Source organism: Prosopis cineraria, unplaced genomic scaffold, assembly GCF_029017545.1.
Source record: "Prosopis cineraria cultivar Desert tree isolate PC_DT_omini unplaced genomic scaffold, ASM2901754v1 PC1, whole genome shotgun sequence".
In the NCBI taxonomy this organism is placed as follows: Eukaryota; Viridiplantae; Streptophyta; class Magnoliopsida; order Fabales; family Fabaceae; genus Prosopis; species Prosopis cineraria.
The window spans coordinates 5526937-5541311 of record NW_026555332.1 but is presented as its reverse complement, the minus strand read 5'-3'; positions in this window follow the sequence as shown (position 1 = coordinate 5541311).

The window sequence follows — 14375 nt, the reverse complement described above, 5'->3', positions numbered from 1 at the left end:
AATGAGCTGTTACTCGCAGGGGAAAGAAATTATATATATTTAAATTTTATCCAAAATATATATATATATATATATATAATTACGTATATTTTAACTAAAATGTTTTTAATTTGTTAATATCAATTATTTTTAACAACTTTATATGATTTAAGGAAAGTAGCAAAAATTGGTTTGAATTTTTAAAATCATAAGAAATTACCATTACTCTTCAAGATTATTCTTCAATTGAAATAATCTAATTTTTTTTATTCTATCATTTGGTATTATAAAAAATCAAGATGTGAACTTGAGATGCTAAAATAAATTAATTTAAATTTTTCAACCAGTTAAATTAAATATCTCTTTGGATTCTAATTTCTTTTTTATATCATCCTTTTTTACAACACAATTGAAGAATTTATGGTGCGAAAAAAAGGTTAAATATCATTTTTGCCCACCTTAACTATACGTAAAAAGTCATTAGACACCCTAAACTCAACTATAGATTAATTATATTTTTTAATTTTAAAAATTTTTTATTCCATCATCCTGCCGTTTATTCCATGTAATGGTTCCATTTTTTTATTGAAGTGTGCGCATTTGTTTGACTAGACATGTACATGTGGACGAGCTGAGAAAGACATGTGGAGATGAGTGGGCAATATGAGAAAAAAAGAAAGAAAGAAAACAACAAGCAAGGTGTAACACCCTGATTTCTAATAAAGGAATAAATTAGGAATTTGAGGGTTTAATATTGGGATTTAAAATTTAACTTGAGCAAAAAGTTTGGAATGAAAATACACTTGAGGTTCGCTTGAGGTTAATGACATGTTTAGATAACTAATTATGATTTTTATTAGGCTGAAAACATAATAGGGTAAATGTGCAGATTTGGCCACCAACTATATTTCGAGGAGCATCTGTTAGCCTAAATTGTCAGATGATGCAACATAAATCATAAACTTTTAAAAATAGAGCATCCAATAGCCCGCCGTTAACTTAAACTAATAGATGTTATGTGGGGCCCATAATGACACGTGGCACGACATAAGCGTGACACATCAGCATGATAGAGATATAAATTTAGGCACGAACTATTTTTCAAAGAGTACTGGGTAGCTTTTATTATAAAAAAATGAATTATCCAACACCTTCCCTTCAATTTTGATTAAATACCATTTATTTTCATACATATAAGGCCCATAAAGCATTAATATATCCATCTTCTTGCCTTTATTCTCAATCTCAACTCGAGAAGAAGAAGTTCAAAGAGTTCTTATTTGAAAATATTCATGAAGACGACGCTAACAAAGTAGAAGGAATAATTCATGATTAAATTAAGCAAGAATCAAGCTTTTCTCATGCATAATAAAATCAAGCTTCTACTTCATTGGCATCGTTCTTGTGAATGTCTTTAGATAAAAATTCATTGAACCTCTTTTTTTGGAGCTTATGTTGAGAATGAAGGCAAGAAGATTGGAAAAATTAATACTTTATGGGCCTTATAAGTATGAAAATAAATGATATTTGGTCAAAATTGAGAAAAAGGCATTAGATGATCTATTTTTTTATAGTAAAGGCTACCCAGCGCTCCTAGGAAAATAGTTTGTGGCTAAATTTGTACCTTTATCATGTTAAAGTGTCACGCCGTGTCGTGTCATATGTCATTGCGGGCCCTACATAATATTAGCTTAAGTTAACGGTGAGCTATTAGATGCTCCATTTTTTAAAGTTCATAATTTATTTTGCACCATCTGATAGTTTAAGCTACCAAATGCTCCTCGAAAAATAGTTTGTGACCAAATTTACTACTTTACCCAACATAATAGAAGAGTAAGATAGGGTCTAAAAGAGGTGAAAGGGCCAAATTTGGTCACAAAAGGTTAGAAATGGGCCTTTTAATGAATGGCCATGAGTAGAGGAGCACAACACAGTGTTTGTCTATGGGCGGATGAAGGGGTGGAACGTCTCATTTTAATACGGAACGTATGTGTGCAGAGAAGCTTTTGCATGTCCTATCCACAGTCGACGGGGCTATTTGTAACAGCCCTGTTTCACGTATTAGACAAAATGTGATAGGAGGAGGAAAATCTAAGGAGAGGTCTAGTGAAATTATGCCAGGGCATGATTTTTTGGCATCCTAGGGTTGGTTTTAGGCTGTGAAACTACTTGAGGTGAGTTCTTTGTCCTTCATTCTACTATTCTAACTATTATTTCAAATTAGGGTTCTTTTATAGGATATGTAATCTGAACTTTTGGTGATTTATTTTGGCTATTGATGTTATTAGGGACTTAATAAATGTTATAGAATATTTCTTCAAGGTTATAATTTGAGTTTGAGAAGTTTCGATGAAACTCTACTCCTTTGAGGTTGAATATAAGGATAAACTTGAATTATAAGGATGCCTTTTGATGTCTACTTGTTTTAATTGAGGATAGATAAAGGTTTCTAAGGTATTAAAATGATGAGTTAATGATTGAGGATGATTTTTTTTGGGAGATATTTGGGATGAATTTTGTGATTAGAGGATTAAATATTGATGATAGAAGTGATTTGAGGATTAATTAGAAATTATAAATATAAGAGAATGTTAGAAAGAATTCTTGGAAGGATTAAAATGGGCACTAATCTAAATTTAGTGCTAAGTTGGGTTAGGCCTAGACTCCTAACTCTATGATTGGGGTTAATTATTATTGTTAATTATGAAATTAATATTATATATTATTAAATGGTTGTGTAGATTTTATTGACCAAGGAAGTGGAAGAAGTGGTTTTGTAAAGGGGAATTCATTATCCTAGACACAAATAATGAATATTAATGTGTGGTAGTATGTGTGTGGTTGATTGTGTGTTTATTTTGTTGTTTGAAAAATCTTGATTTTTGGTTGGAAAATAATATATGTATATTTTTGTCAGGAGATAATTGCCAAGTGAATTGAATTTATATATATATATATATATATGAATATGTTGTGAATATTGGCAATGCTGAAAGCATGAAATAAATTGTTAGGTTGTGTTTTTGCCTTGCTGATATAATGAATGTGTCAACTGATTTTGTTTGATTGTTATAAATGAATGACTTGTCAAAGTATATTGAAAATTTTTTAATAAGGATTTTGTTCGATTGAGTTACCATATAGTAAGCCCTTATTGGACGTAATGAGTAGATATTAGCTTAGTTTGATCCACTTATGGCCAGGTGACTAGATCCCTAGCATGGTGATAAGAGGAAATAAGATGATGTCATGCATTAATTGTTTTTATCCAGTTCATTAAATACCATATGATTGAGAAATATGTTAATTTATACCCACTTAGCAATCACATAATTAACTGCCTCACATGTATTATTACATATTAATCTTGGTTATTGGAACTTTTAAATCTCATTCCTTGTGGTTAACAATTTTTACAAAAGCTAGTTTGGCCGAAAAAGCACCAGAGGTGTATATTGGTGTATGAAACACTGTCTTTTTATAATGCATCTTTATTTTGTTGATGGAATGTATATTGTGCTAACCTAAGTTGATTATTATTTTATTGAGCATATAAACTCCCTTTATAATTAATTGCATCTTTATGGCCAAGAGGATTTTGTCTATCCCTCTTGGCCCTTGACTAACTCAAAATATAGTCCCATGAGGATTCTCTCTATCTTTAATGGTCTACCACTTAATTTGAATTGATGAAATAATTAACTGTATAAACTATCAACTATTAGCATGATTCATGTTTGAAATTATTGCTAGATGCAAATGAGTTAGAGACTTGCTTAATTATCGGTGTATATTAAGAAATATATTGTTTGGGCCTTGGTGATAGATTTGATTGTTTGGAAAAATAAGTTAAAGAGAATAGTAGTTAGATTTTGAATGAATGAATTAATGATAGTTAGGTCCTTTATAAAATTTTCTACAAAAGGAATTATAAATATCAATTTAAATAGTTACAAATAAAAATTTTTGTCACAATACAAAAGTTACATTTGGATATTTAAATACTTATTTGTAGCTGAAACTTTTAAATTTGTAATAATTTGAATAGATATTTTTAAATTATTTTTCAAAAAAAGTTTGTCGGGGACTTAACTGATACTAATTCAATGTTTTAAGACCTAACTGTCACTCTCGCAATAAGTTATTCTATAAGTATACTTAGGAGCTTATTTAGAGACTTTGACAAGTTAATGGTCAAGTAGATATAATCATATATATTGTATTTGAAATAACGCCACCTTGGGATACCATACTTCTTGAATATTTATGATGTTAGAATAAATTAATATATTTTAAATATTTTCTTTCAAATGAAATCTCAATTATTATTATTTATAAAATGACATTTTTTTATGTATAATATGAAGTGATTTTTTTTCTTAATTACCATGGTAGAGTAAATTTATTACGTTTGATTTTTTTTTTCTATCATAGTAGATACTTTCTTCCACAGTAGGGTTTTAAAAGGAAGTTTTTTTTTTATTACCATGATAGATCTTTTTCTACCATAGTAAGGGTTCAATGTTATTACAATGGTTTATCAAACTATTAATTTGTGACAAATTAATTTTAAAATTTAAAGTGTTACTCGAGGCATCACATGATTGTGAAAGGGCAAAAAAAAAACCCTAGTCATCCCCTTCAATCTGCTCTCAATACCATTGTTGAGCATGAGGGAGAATTAAAGAAAGGATAGACAATATGAGTAAACAAGGATGACATATGTGAAATCTGATTGATGTGCAAAGAACTGCATTAGAAGTTAAGGTAAGGAATTTATCGGAGACTTTTAATTTAAATTTTCCATAATGAATTCTTGCATAAGCCATTAGGTTTTTGTCGGTTTTTGTTATTTAAAAGATGGGGCCCAACCATGATGAGGCATCTAATAATGGTGTTGATACTGGCATGGGTGATAATGTTGATTAACGAAAGTTTGAGTAAATTGTGTGTTAAGGAGTACATTTTGTTAATAGACAATGTGGCGAAAATGGTTGAAAAGATTTTCTCTTAAGGACTTAGAATTAGAGAAAAGTGTATAGTTAGGTCATTCAAGTTAAGGAAAGCATTAAGTGAGGGGAGTGACGAACAAGTTTCTATCGAGGACCTTGAGTTTTATAATGAATTTGAGAGCTTAAAAAGTGAGGGATTAGGATTAAATTGATGAAACAGTGGGCAAATATTAATAAGATATCAAATAGGTGGACTTGCAGTTATAATCCAAAGGCTATTGAGCTATTTGAAGCTAATAGAGACTTGGGATGTACTTGCTAAATGTTTTCAATGGGGATAAAGGGTATGAAGTGATTGAGGACCAAGATAGGCGTATTGTCTTTTTAAAATGAATGACATGCATTAACAGGGCATGAAATTTAATTGGGATCTCATGCCAACATGCCATATGTGCAATGTATCATGCAAAAATTAAGCCCTAATCCCAAATATCTAACTATTACCATAAATAAGCACATATGCATAACTATAAGGTTAAATTTCAACTTGTGAGAGGTCAACAAATTTTGGAAGATTAAAAAATTAAAACCTATAAAGCTCCTGCTACTAATTGAAACCTTACCAAGGAGGCCTAAAAAGAAGAGATCAAGGACTGATGAGTGTATGAGGAGAAGGAAAAATTGAGCTTTACAACAAATTAAAAAGCATGTGGTTGAGGGAAGTGGAAATGTTGATATGCCTAAATCTCAAGTTAAGAAACTTAATAAAAAGTGTGTGAAAATGACCTACAGTTTTTGTCACCAGTAAGGTCACAACAAGTCATATTGCAAATATGTATGTATTTGAACTTGCATTTTACATGTATTGGCTTCACCATTTCTATATACTTTATTTTTACTTGACCATTTATGTGTATATTGTACAGAGGCCTTTTACTAGTGAGCAACTATGACCAAAAAAGGTTAGGAAATCACAGGAACAACTTAAGACACACTTTTAATAACAACCAACTCAAAGTAGCCAAGTTACTTAATAATTTATGAGCTAGAGACTTACCCCACCACTTACTCCTACAACTGACACTAATGTACCAATAGAATATTTTGAAGTATAGCAATATATTGACTTAGGATTGAGGTTGGCATGGGGATCTAAGTTGATGAAGTCACATGAAAGACAATTTACAATGTAAATTTAGTTTATAGCTTTTGTAGTAATCGATTGAAATTCACTTATTTATACTATACAATAACACATATTACACTTATATATAGAGCCTAGATTGCCATCAAAGGTGGTACTTAAAGAGGGCACAATTAAGGAATATGTGCATTATAACAAAAATCTAGAAACAAGGTTTGTGATCCTAAATGAGAGTAGTTGTGAAAAGAGAAGTAAACAACAACTAGTACACCAATTAGGAAGATTACATCAAGAGATTTTGGTTCAGATGTTGGCCAACCCTTAAACCTCCTATTCAAGCCACCAGGTATAAGATGGCAAAGGAATCCTAGTGTTAGTAGCACCCACCTTGAAGGTCAAAGACAAAGGATGGTTAAACAATAAAGATTAAAGGGAAAAGAGACTGTCATTTAGTTTGTCTTAGGGCCTTCCTTTTGGTTTGTCATAGTTTTTTTTTTTGCTTTGTGTGGAGCTATTATATGGACAACAAAATTAATGTTGGTTGGATGATTGTGTTAAGACTTTATAATTTGCTGTGTCACTTAAATGTGTCTAAGTCTATGTTTGCTATGGCAAAGTAATTTACTAGTGTTTTGATTACACAGGCTTGAGTATTTTATAACTTGATAACTATTTTGATTAATGCTATTGTCATGTTGTCCAACATTCAAAGGTTTATTGTTCATTCTTCTATTTTCATATAAAGTTATTATAGTTTACTTTAGTTGTTCAACCTTCATAGGACTATTTATAAAGTTTCATAAATGCATTATAAATAAAAGGATAAAGAAACATGGATAGACAAGCCCATTTCAATTTTCCACAATAAATGCACAAGGACACCATTCTTCATTTCTTCTTACAAGTTTCCAAATATTTAATAGCTGTGACATCCTAGAGAAGTTAATCCCTAATTAGTTAAATAAATGAAATTAATTAAGTAATTTGTGTGGTGTGTGGCTACAAAGGGCTAACGAGTGTTATGGGTTACAATTCAACCTCAAGATTGAATCCAAAGTGAGGTCAGGTCATTCGAGCATGAAAAAGTAAGAAAAGAGAATAGAATTGGCTCTATGCCACATACCGCAGTGCACAAGCCACCAGGAAGCAACTAATCACTTTTTGTGCCACATGGTGACAAATCTGTAGAAATAAGACATGAAAATTGATAGAAAATAGAAGAGAAACAAAGGAGAAGTAAAAGAGCTCTGCTAAGGCTTGAAGAATTAAAACATTAGGAGTGTTTTAGAGCTTTCAAACACTGGAGGTAAGTTCCCTAAGTTTAAATCTCTCTTCCTCTTCCATTTTTCTTGAATTTAAAAGTTAAGATTTAGTTGAGAAAAATAATTTTTGATCCATAGAGACGATGGGTCCAAAAATATTAACTTCAATAGAGTTAATGAGAGTTGTTTAATCTATTAAAATCTAATATTTTATGATGTTGTGAGTTTTAGTGGTTGTAGGGTAATAAATACATGAATTTCCATCATTAATGAGGTGGTTGGAGCAATGTGACATCATTACTGGTTATTTAGAAGTTCAATAAAGCTAATGGTGTTAGAGGAAGTTAAAAAACCTTATGGATATCCCCTTGTATTTGAGGGAATTGAATTTTGAGAGAGTTGAAGTGTGACTTAGGTATGGCAAATTGTCTTTAAGAAGTTATTAATGATTGTTGTTGTGAATCCTGTTGCATAAATACTCTTTGGGTCCCATTCAAGCTTTATGAAGCCTTGGAAGTGTGAATTTGAGGGATAAACTTTTAACCTCTTAAAAGTTTGAGGTAACCGGGGGACTTCTTTCTTATGCTTTTGTGTGTGTTGATTGATTTATTGATTTATATTTGATAATTGAAATTGAATAAAATGCAACTGTGGCATGAATTATTTGAAAATCTACTATAATAATTTGTAAAGTTCAATGACATTGTTTCTTTAGAGTTTAATGATGTGATTTATTAATGGAGTTTGATGATTATATGTTAAGCGGAGTTTAATGACTTGATGTGTGAAAAGTAAAATGAAATAGTGTTTGTGAGTTTTATGATATATTGTTTGTGGAGTTCAACAAGTGTGTGTAGTGAGGAGTTCAACGATATAAAATAAAGCGGAGTTCAATGATTTAGTTATACGTATCTATGTGATGTTCACGCATGGGTTGAATATAATGATGATATTAAGCATTTCTATATTTTGAGTAATCGCATGCTCTAAAATATTGCATTATTATGCATTGTATGATTATAAGAGCGGGAGTTCCCCTAGAAAGAAGAGTAGAGAATTAAAATTCACATGATAAGGCTATTATTATAGCTCCATGGTTTGCCTGAATTTGTTATATTTATTGTCCCACTTGTTTGATAAGAGACTATCCCACTTCTTGAACGAGGAACTTGAACCTAGCTAGTTTTTCCACTTGTTCAATATGAAAGTTAGTCTAAGGAGAATGACACCCTACAGTATGAAAGATGGGGGAAATCGTAAACTACAAATGAGATGAGAAACCTTAGTTAGGTAACCCCTCATGAGTAAATGGCTAGGGTAGTCTCAATTCCTAAATGATCCCAATGTAGCTCATAGTTTCATGTTAAAAGCATAAGGAAGATATAAGGGAGGTACGTCATGCATATAGAGAAAAAAAGGACACATGGTTGTCTGTATTATGACCCTCGTGATAAATACTAGTGGTTTATAACTTTATGAAAATGAGGTAGTGTATTGTCATTCCGTGATTATATGTTTGTGTTATTGGAAAGTACAAATATGTGCTCGAACATGTTAAATTGTTTTAAGAATGGTAGTAGTTGCCACTTGTATTTAAATTGATTGACATACATTAGTCTGAGTTAGATAAACCTTGCTTACTGAATAGTTTTACTTATCCCATTATTTTTAATATTACAAGAACTAGCTTGTTAGGAGAAGACTAAGGGAAACAAACCGAGGTTTAGGACTGTGATCCTAAATCTGTAGGCCTCTTTATTTTGAATATTATATGTTTATATCTATTGATGATATTACCAACTAGGAGTTTATAGGTGCACTTACTTGCATTACATGTTATCAATGATAAATTATGCATTTTGGCCCTTTCTAGATTTCACAATTCATACGCATACTCAACTTAAGGCCCAAAATGTATAATTTATCATTGATAACATGTAATGCAAGTAAGTGCATGTGTAAATTCCTAGTTAGCAATATCATCAATTTCATGTGATTAATGAATAATTTATGATATTAAGACTCCCTCTATTATTTTTGAAACTAAAGGGTTGAGTATTGAAAAGGTGTTTGAAATGATGAGTTTGTGATATGGTGTATTACACAAGTTTGTTTTGGTTTATTGAGTGTAGTCTAGGGTGTTTTTGAGGTTTTTAGCTGTTGGTATGTATTTTGGGCACCTATTGTAAGAGTGATTTCTGAAATGGGTGTCCAACTCTTGACTAAAAAATAATTTGATCGTGAAACTAAAATCATTAGTTCAAGCTAGAAGAAAGCTCTCTATAAATATTTAAATCACCTCAATCGAACGTTAGATGGAGAAATAAGGTGCGTCAAAAGCTCAACTTTGATATTGTCAACTAATAGAAATACTTTATCAAAACCGTGCAATGTGTCGTGACGCATGGAGCATAAGCCACGGCATATGGCATAGAGGCAACATGCTGCGGCGCATGTCCCATAAGCCTCGACACATTTGTCTGTTTCCTCTTACCCTGATTTGTTATTTATACTTATTAAGAAAATGCTTTAAATTGCAAATGATTTCATGCTTCCACATACATTTAATTACTCTGATTTTAAATTGGAAAGGATATGATAATGTTGTTAATTTTGAAAACTTGAAATCCCCTTTTTGTAAATCTTATACAGTTGGTAATCTCTTGGGATAATTCCTTGATTATCATAAAATTCAAGTTAATTGGAGCATAGTATGAGAGATTTTACAATGGTCCCAATCAATCTAATCTTCGATAATATCCTCATGACAACCAACAACTAAACAACTTGTGTACTTTAGGTAATTTTCTACACGAGTCATTTGTACCCAAGGGACAACACTCAAGACAATATTAAAACACCTATTGTCATCTTTTGCTTCTTTTTTGTCTTATCCAATCCACATAGCCATTAATCTCTACTTTGCGACCTTCTTTCTTCTCTCTTCTTCTTACACATAGCCGTTTATTCTCTTTAGTCAACCTTTAATATGACCTTAGAGCTCAAGAATAACTTGCTTCAACCTTTCCTTCATTTCGTTGTTTAGCCATGAGAAAAACGACATCTACCCTAACAATCATACTCAACACTCAATGTCCAAACCAAACAAACTTAGATCAAGGGAGAATAGTGTTAAAGAATATATGGTGGTAGTTTTTACACCAAAAAAATCTTCTTATAAGGTTGTAATCGATCCACGATGTCCGCATCAATGCTATTTTTCCACAAAAACAAAACCTCAATAGATGTGGGTAGTCCACATCTTTAGCTTCTTAACTTTTGAATGAGACCCTCTTTCGACTGATGCTCGATGAAAAACCTACAGAATCATCTACTAAACTTATTGGTGACATTGTACTCATATCCAACAATGAGCTCATACTTGGTCTAAGATGGAGATAAATGTAGAAGATGGCCTATGGTAGATGGAAGCTTCAATTTGAATGCCTCGATACTCCTCATTTTTTCTTTTTTCTTTTTCTAGAGCCTAAATGCCATGTAACACAGTCAAAACAAATCATCAACCAACTTAGCTAATGATCCGGCATATATGGCTTAATAAATGTGCAAAATTATAGACCCCATAAAGCCATAAAATGATCAAAATACATGGAGTAAATGGTAAGGTGACAAAACAAATGATCTCTGGAGTTGAGGGATATAATTGACCCTTAGACATAGTTGAGTTTAGGATGCCTGTGACCTTTCACGTATAGTTAAGGAACAAAAATGACCCTTAATCTAAAAAAATAGTTAATGATATTAATTAGTTGCAAGATAACTTATATCTAAGATCATAAAAATATTTTTAGAATGTAATTTATATTTAAGATCAAAAGTGTACAAAAACAATTATAATTAATTTGTGGAAGGAACTCAATTGTTTATAAAACAAGATTGAGGATACAAAATTTGTAAGTAAAAAAATATGTTGCAAAAATTATGTCCAATTAAATCCAATAATATTAAAATCAAATTTAGATTTAAGGATAATGTACGTAAATAAAAATAAATAAACATGTTTAAATAAAACTTGAGTCTTACTTTCATAGACATGGGCTTCAATTCCAAGCGACTGAAGAACAAAATGCTGAGAGTAGACATAAACATGGAGAAGAACCAAAGGTGATTTCCAAAACTCAGAAAATGAGGTGAGAATCATAATTGAGTCTCACTCGTGAGGGAGAGAAGCATGTGAATGTTCTTTATGTACTCATTTAGTTTTATTTATAAAATAAAGAGAGAAGTTTATGTACTCATTTGGTTTTATTTATAAAATAAAGAGAGAAGATTGATTTTGATTTTATTTATATGGCACTTCACTATTTTTTATATTTATTTTTACCTTTATGCTCTTATTAGATGCTAAGATGAGAAATAATTTCTTTTGTCCTTATTAAGAGATAGAGTAAAAACTTATTAAATTTTAAGACAGAATTAATGATGTTTAAGATTTTTTTAATTCTAATAAAATATGTTAGAAATAATTTATAAATAAAATCAGTATGAGTAATGCAAGAGGATGCGTTCATTATAATAGGTTGAACAACATGCAATCACAAATGTCAAGTGTGGGTACGATATAAGATGTTGGGATCAATTTCATTGAAGAAAACTAAAGGGATGAAAGAGATCATTTTAGTCAATGATTTTATAGTTTAGTAGTCGGCAAATTCTTACATATGTAAAAAAAGTCACAGATTAAGGATCATGGAAGAGACTTAATTAGGAAATTAATTAGAGAGTGTTTCAGTTAAGGACCAGGGAAGAAACTTAATTACTAGTGGGTCCCAAAAGATTATGAAACTTTAGTTCAATCCAGGTAAGAAAAGACAAAATAATTTCAACAGTAAAAAAACCAAAATACCCTTCACTTTTTATGCAAAATCATTAGTTATTAATTTTATTACTTCACTTGTTAATTTACTAATATGAGTTGTAAATTACATGAGTTAACATGTTAATAATTATATAAGACTTAACATCAGTTGTTCAATCATAAGCAGCAATATTAGTTGTTAAATTGCTAACTTTACTTGTTAATTTATTAACATTTGTTGTAAATTATTAACAGGTCTTATAATTTACTAACATCAATTGTAAATTACTAATAAGTTTTTTAATTTACAATTGATGTTAGTAAATTAACAAATAAAGTTAGCAAATTAACAACTAATGTCACTGATTATCTGACAAATGGATGCATATAATTTATTAGTGATATTGATAAATTAATAAATGAAGTAAGAAAATTAAGAAATAATGATTCTGCATAACAAGTGAAAGATATTTTGGTCTTTTCACTGTTAAAATTATTTAGACTTTTCTCCTTTAAATTGAATTAAAATTTTAGAACCTTTTGAGACCCACTAATAATCAAGTTTCTTCTTTAATCCTTAACTAAAATTCTTTCAATTAATTAATAAACCTGCTCCCAAGTTCTTTTTGAGTTCAATATTTATTCCCAAGCCCATAATCTCCACCTTGTCTCTTGAAGGTTCTTAACATAACTCTAGTTGGACCTAGCAATGTCAACGAGGGGTGGCTACGCAGAAATCTAAATTACCACAATAGTTTGAATGATAATGCTTTGTACCATAATGATAGCTTGGATGATTCACACTCAAGATGTCAACTCCTTACAAGTCTTGGCTTGACTTAATTTTTTTTTACATGATTTTTTCGTGACTTTATATTCAAAAAAAAAATCATAATGCTTTGGGTAACTTGGACCTGAGCTTAAGAGAAGTTAAAAATGAAAGAACTTCTAATTAGGAGTGTTTATGTTTGTTCTGCCCTAGTCAATCTAGTTTTGTTTTCGATCATATCAAGTTGGATTTATCTTGTTTCAAAAAAGGAGATAGGATGAAAAATATGTTTGGGATGTGATAAGACATAGGATCACTATCAAGACATCCTATTCCGTTCTTGAATATATTACTATATTTTTATTTTCTTTTATTAATATTTAAAACTTTATTTATTCAATTAAAGTTAAAGTATATATATTATTTTATTTAGTTTATGTTCTTTTTATATAACTATTTGCTCACTTTAATTATGGAATACAATACTATTTGTGGGTTGAGGTCATTTATAATTATTGTTATGTTTTTTACTTTAAATTATAATTGTAATTGTAATTACTATATTAAATTTAGAAAAAATTAATCTTTTAGTCTTTTAACTTTTAAGTCACTTGTAACTCGATTCTTCAACTATAACTCGCTTATAACTCAATCCCTCAACTTTTGAATCACTTACAAATTAATCTCTTAACCTTTGTTAATTTTTTTTATATTAACTTATATCTCACATTAATGAATAAAAAGATAGTATTTTAAAATAACATATGAGCATTTTTTTATCCCTCTTATTTGATAAAAAAATTTTAAAAAAATTAAAAAATAAGGATCGAGTTATAGGTAAATCAAAAGTTGAAGAACTGAGTTACAGCGAGTTATAGTTGAGGGATTGAGTCGCAGCGAGTCATAGTTGAGGGATTAAGTTACAAGTAAGTTAAAAGTTAAAGGACTAAAAAATTAATTTTTTCTTCAATTTATGTATGGGAGAATGACAATTAAGGACCTGTTAAGAACATTAATCCCAATTACGGACCATGAACATTAATCCCAATTACGGACCGTGAAATTTTGAAATCCTAGTTAAGGATTATGGTCCTTAATTGTGATTAAAAAAATGTAATTTATGAGGTGGGATTGATTATTACCACTTGAAAATTCACTAATCCAACTTGAGAAAATTTGTAATGTATATTATGAAAATATAAAACCCTACTTGAAAATGAAATGTTTAACAAAAAGCGCCACTTGAGAATTCACTAACTAGACTTGAAAAAATTTCTAACATATATTGTGAAAACATGAAACTTCACTTGGGAATCGATTGTTTAATAAAAAACACTAATTTGGATAAGTCACTTTTTATTAATGATTCTCAAGTGGGGTTTCATTTTTTCACAATATACATTAAAAAAATTTTCAAGTCTAGTTAGTGAATTCCCAAGGGACTTTTTTG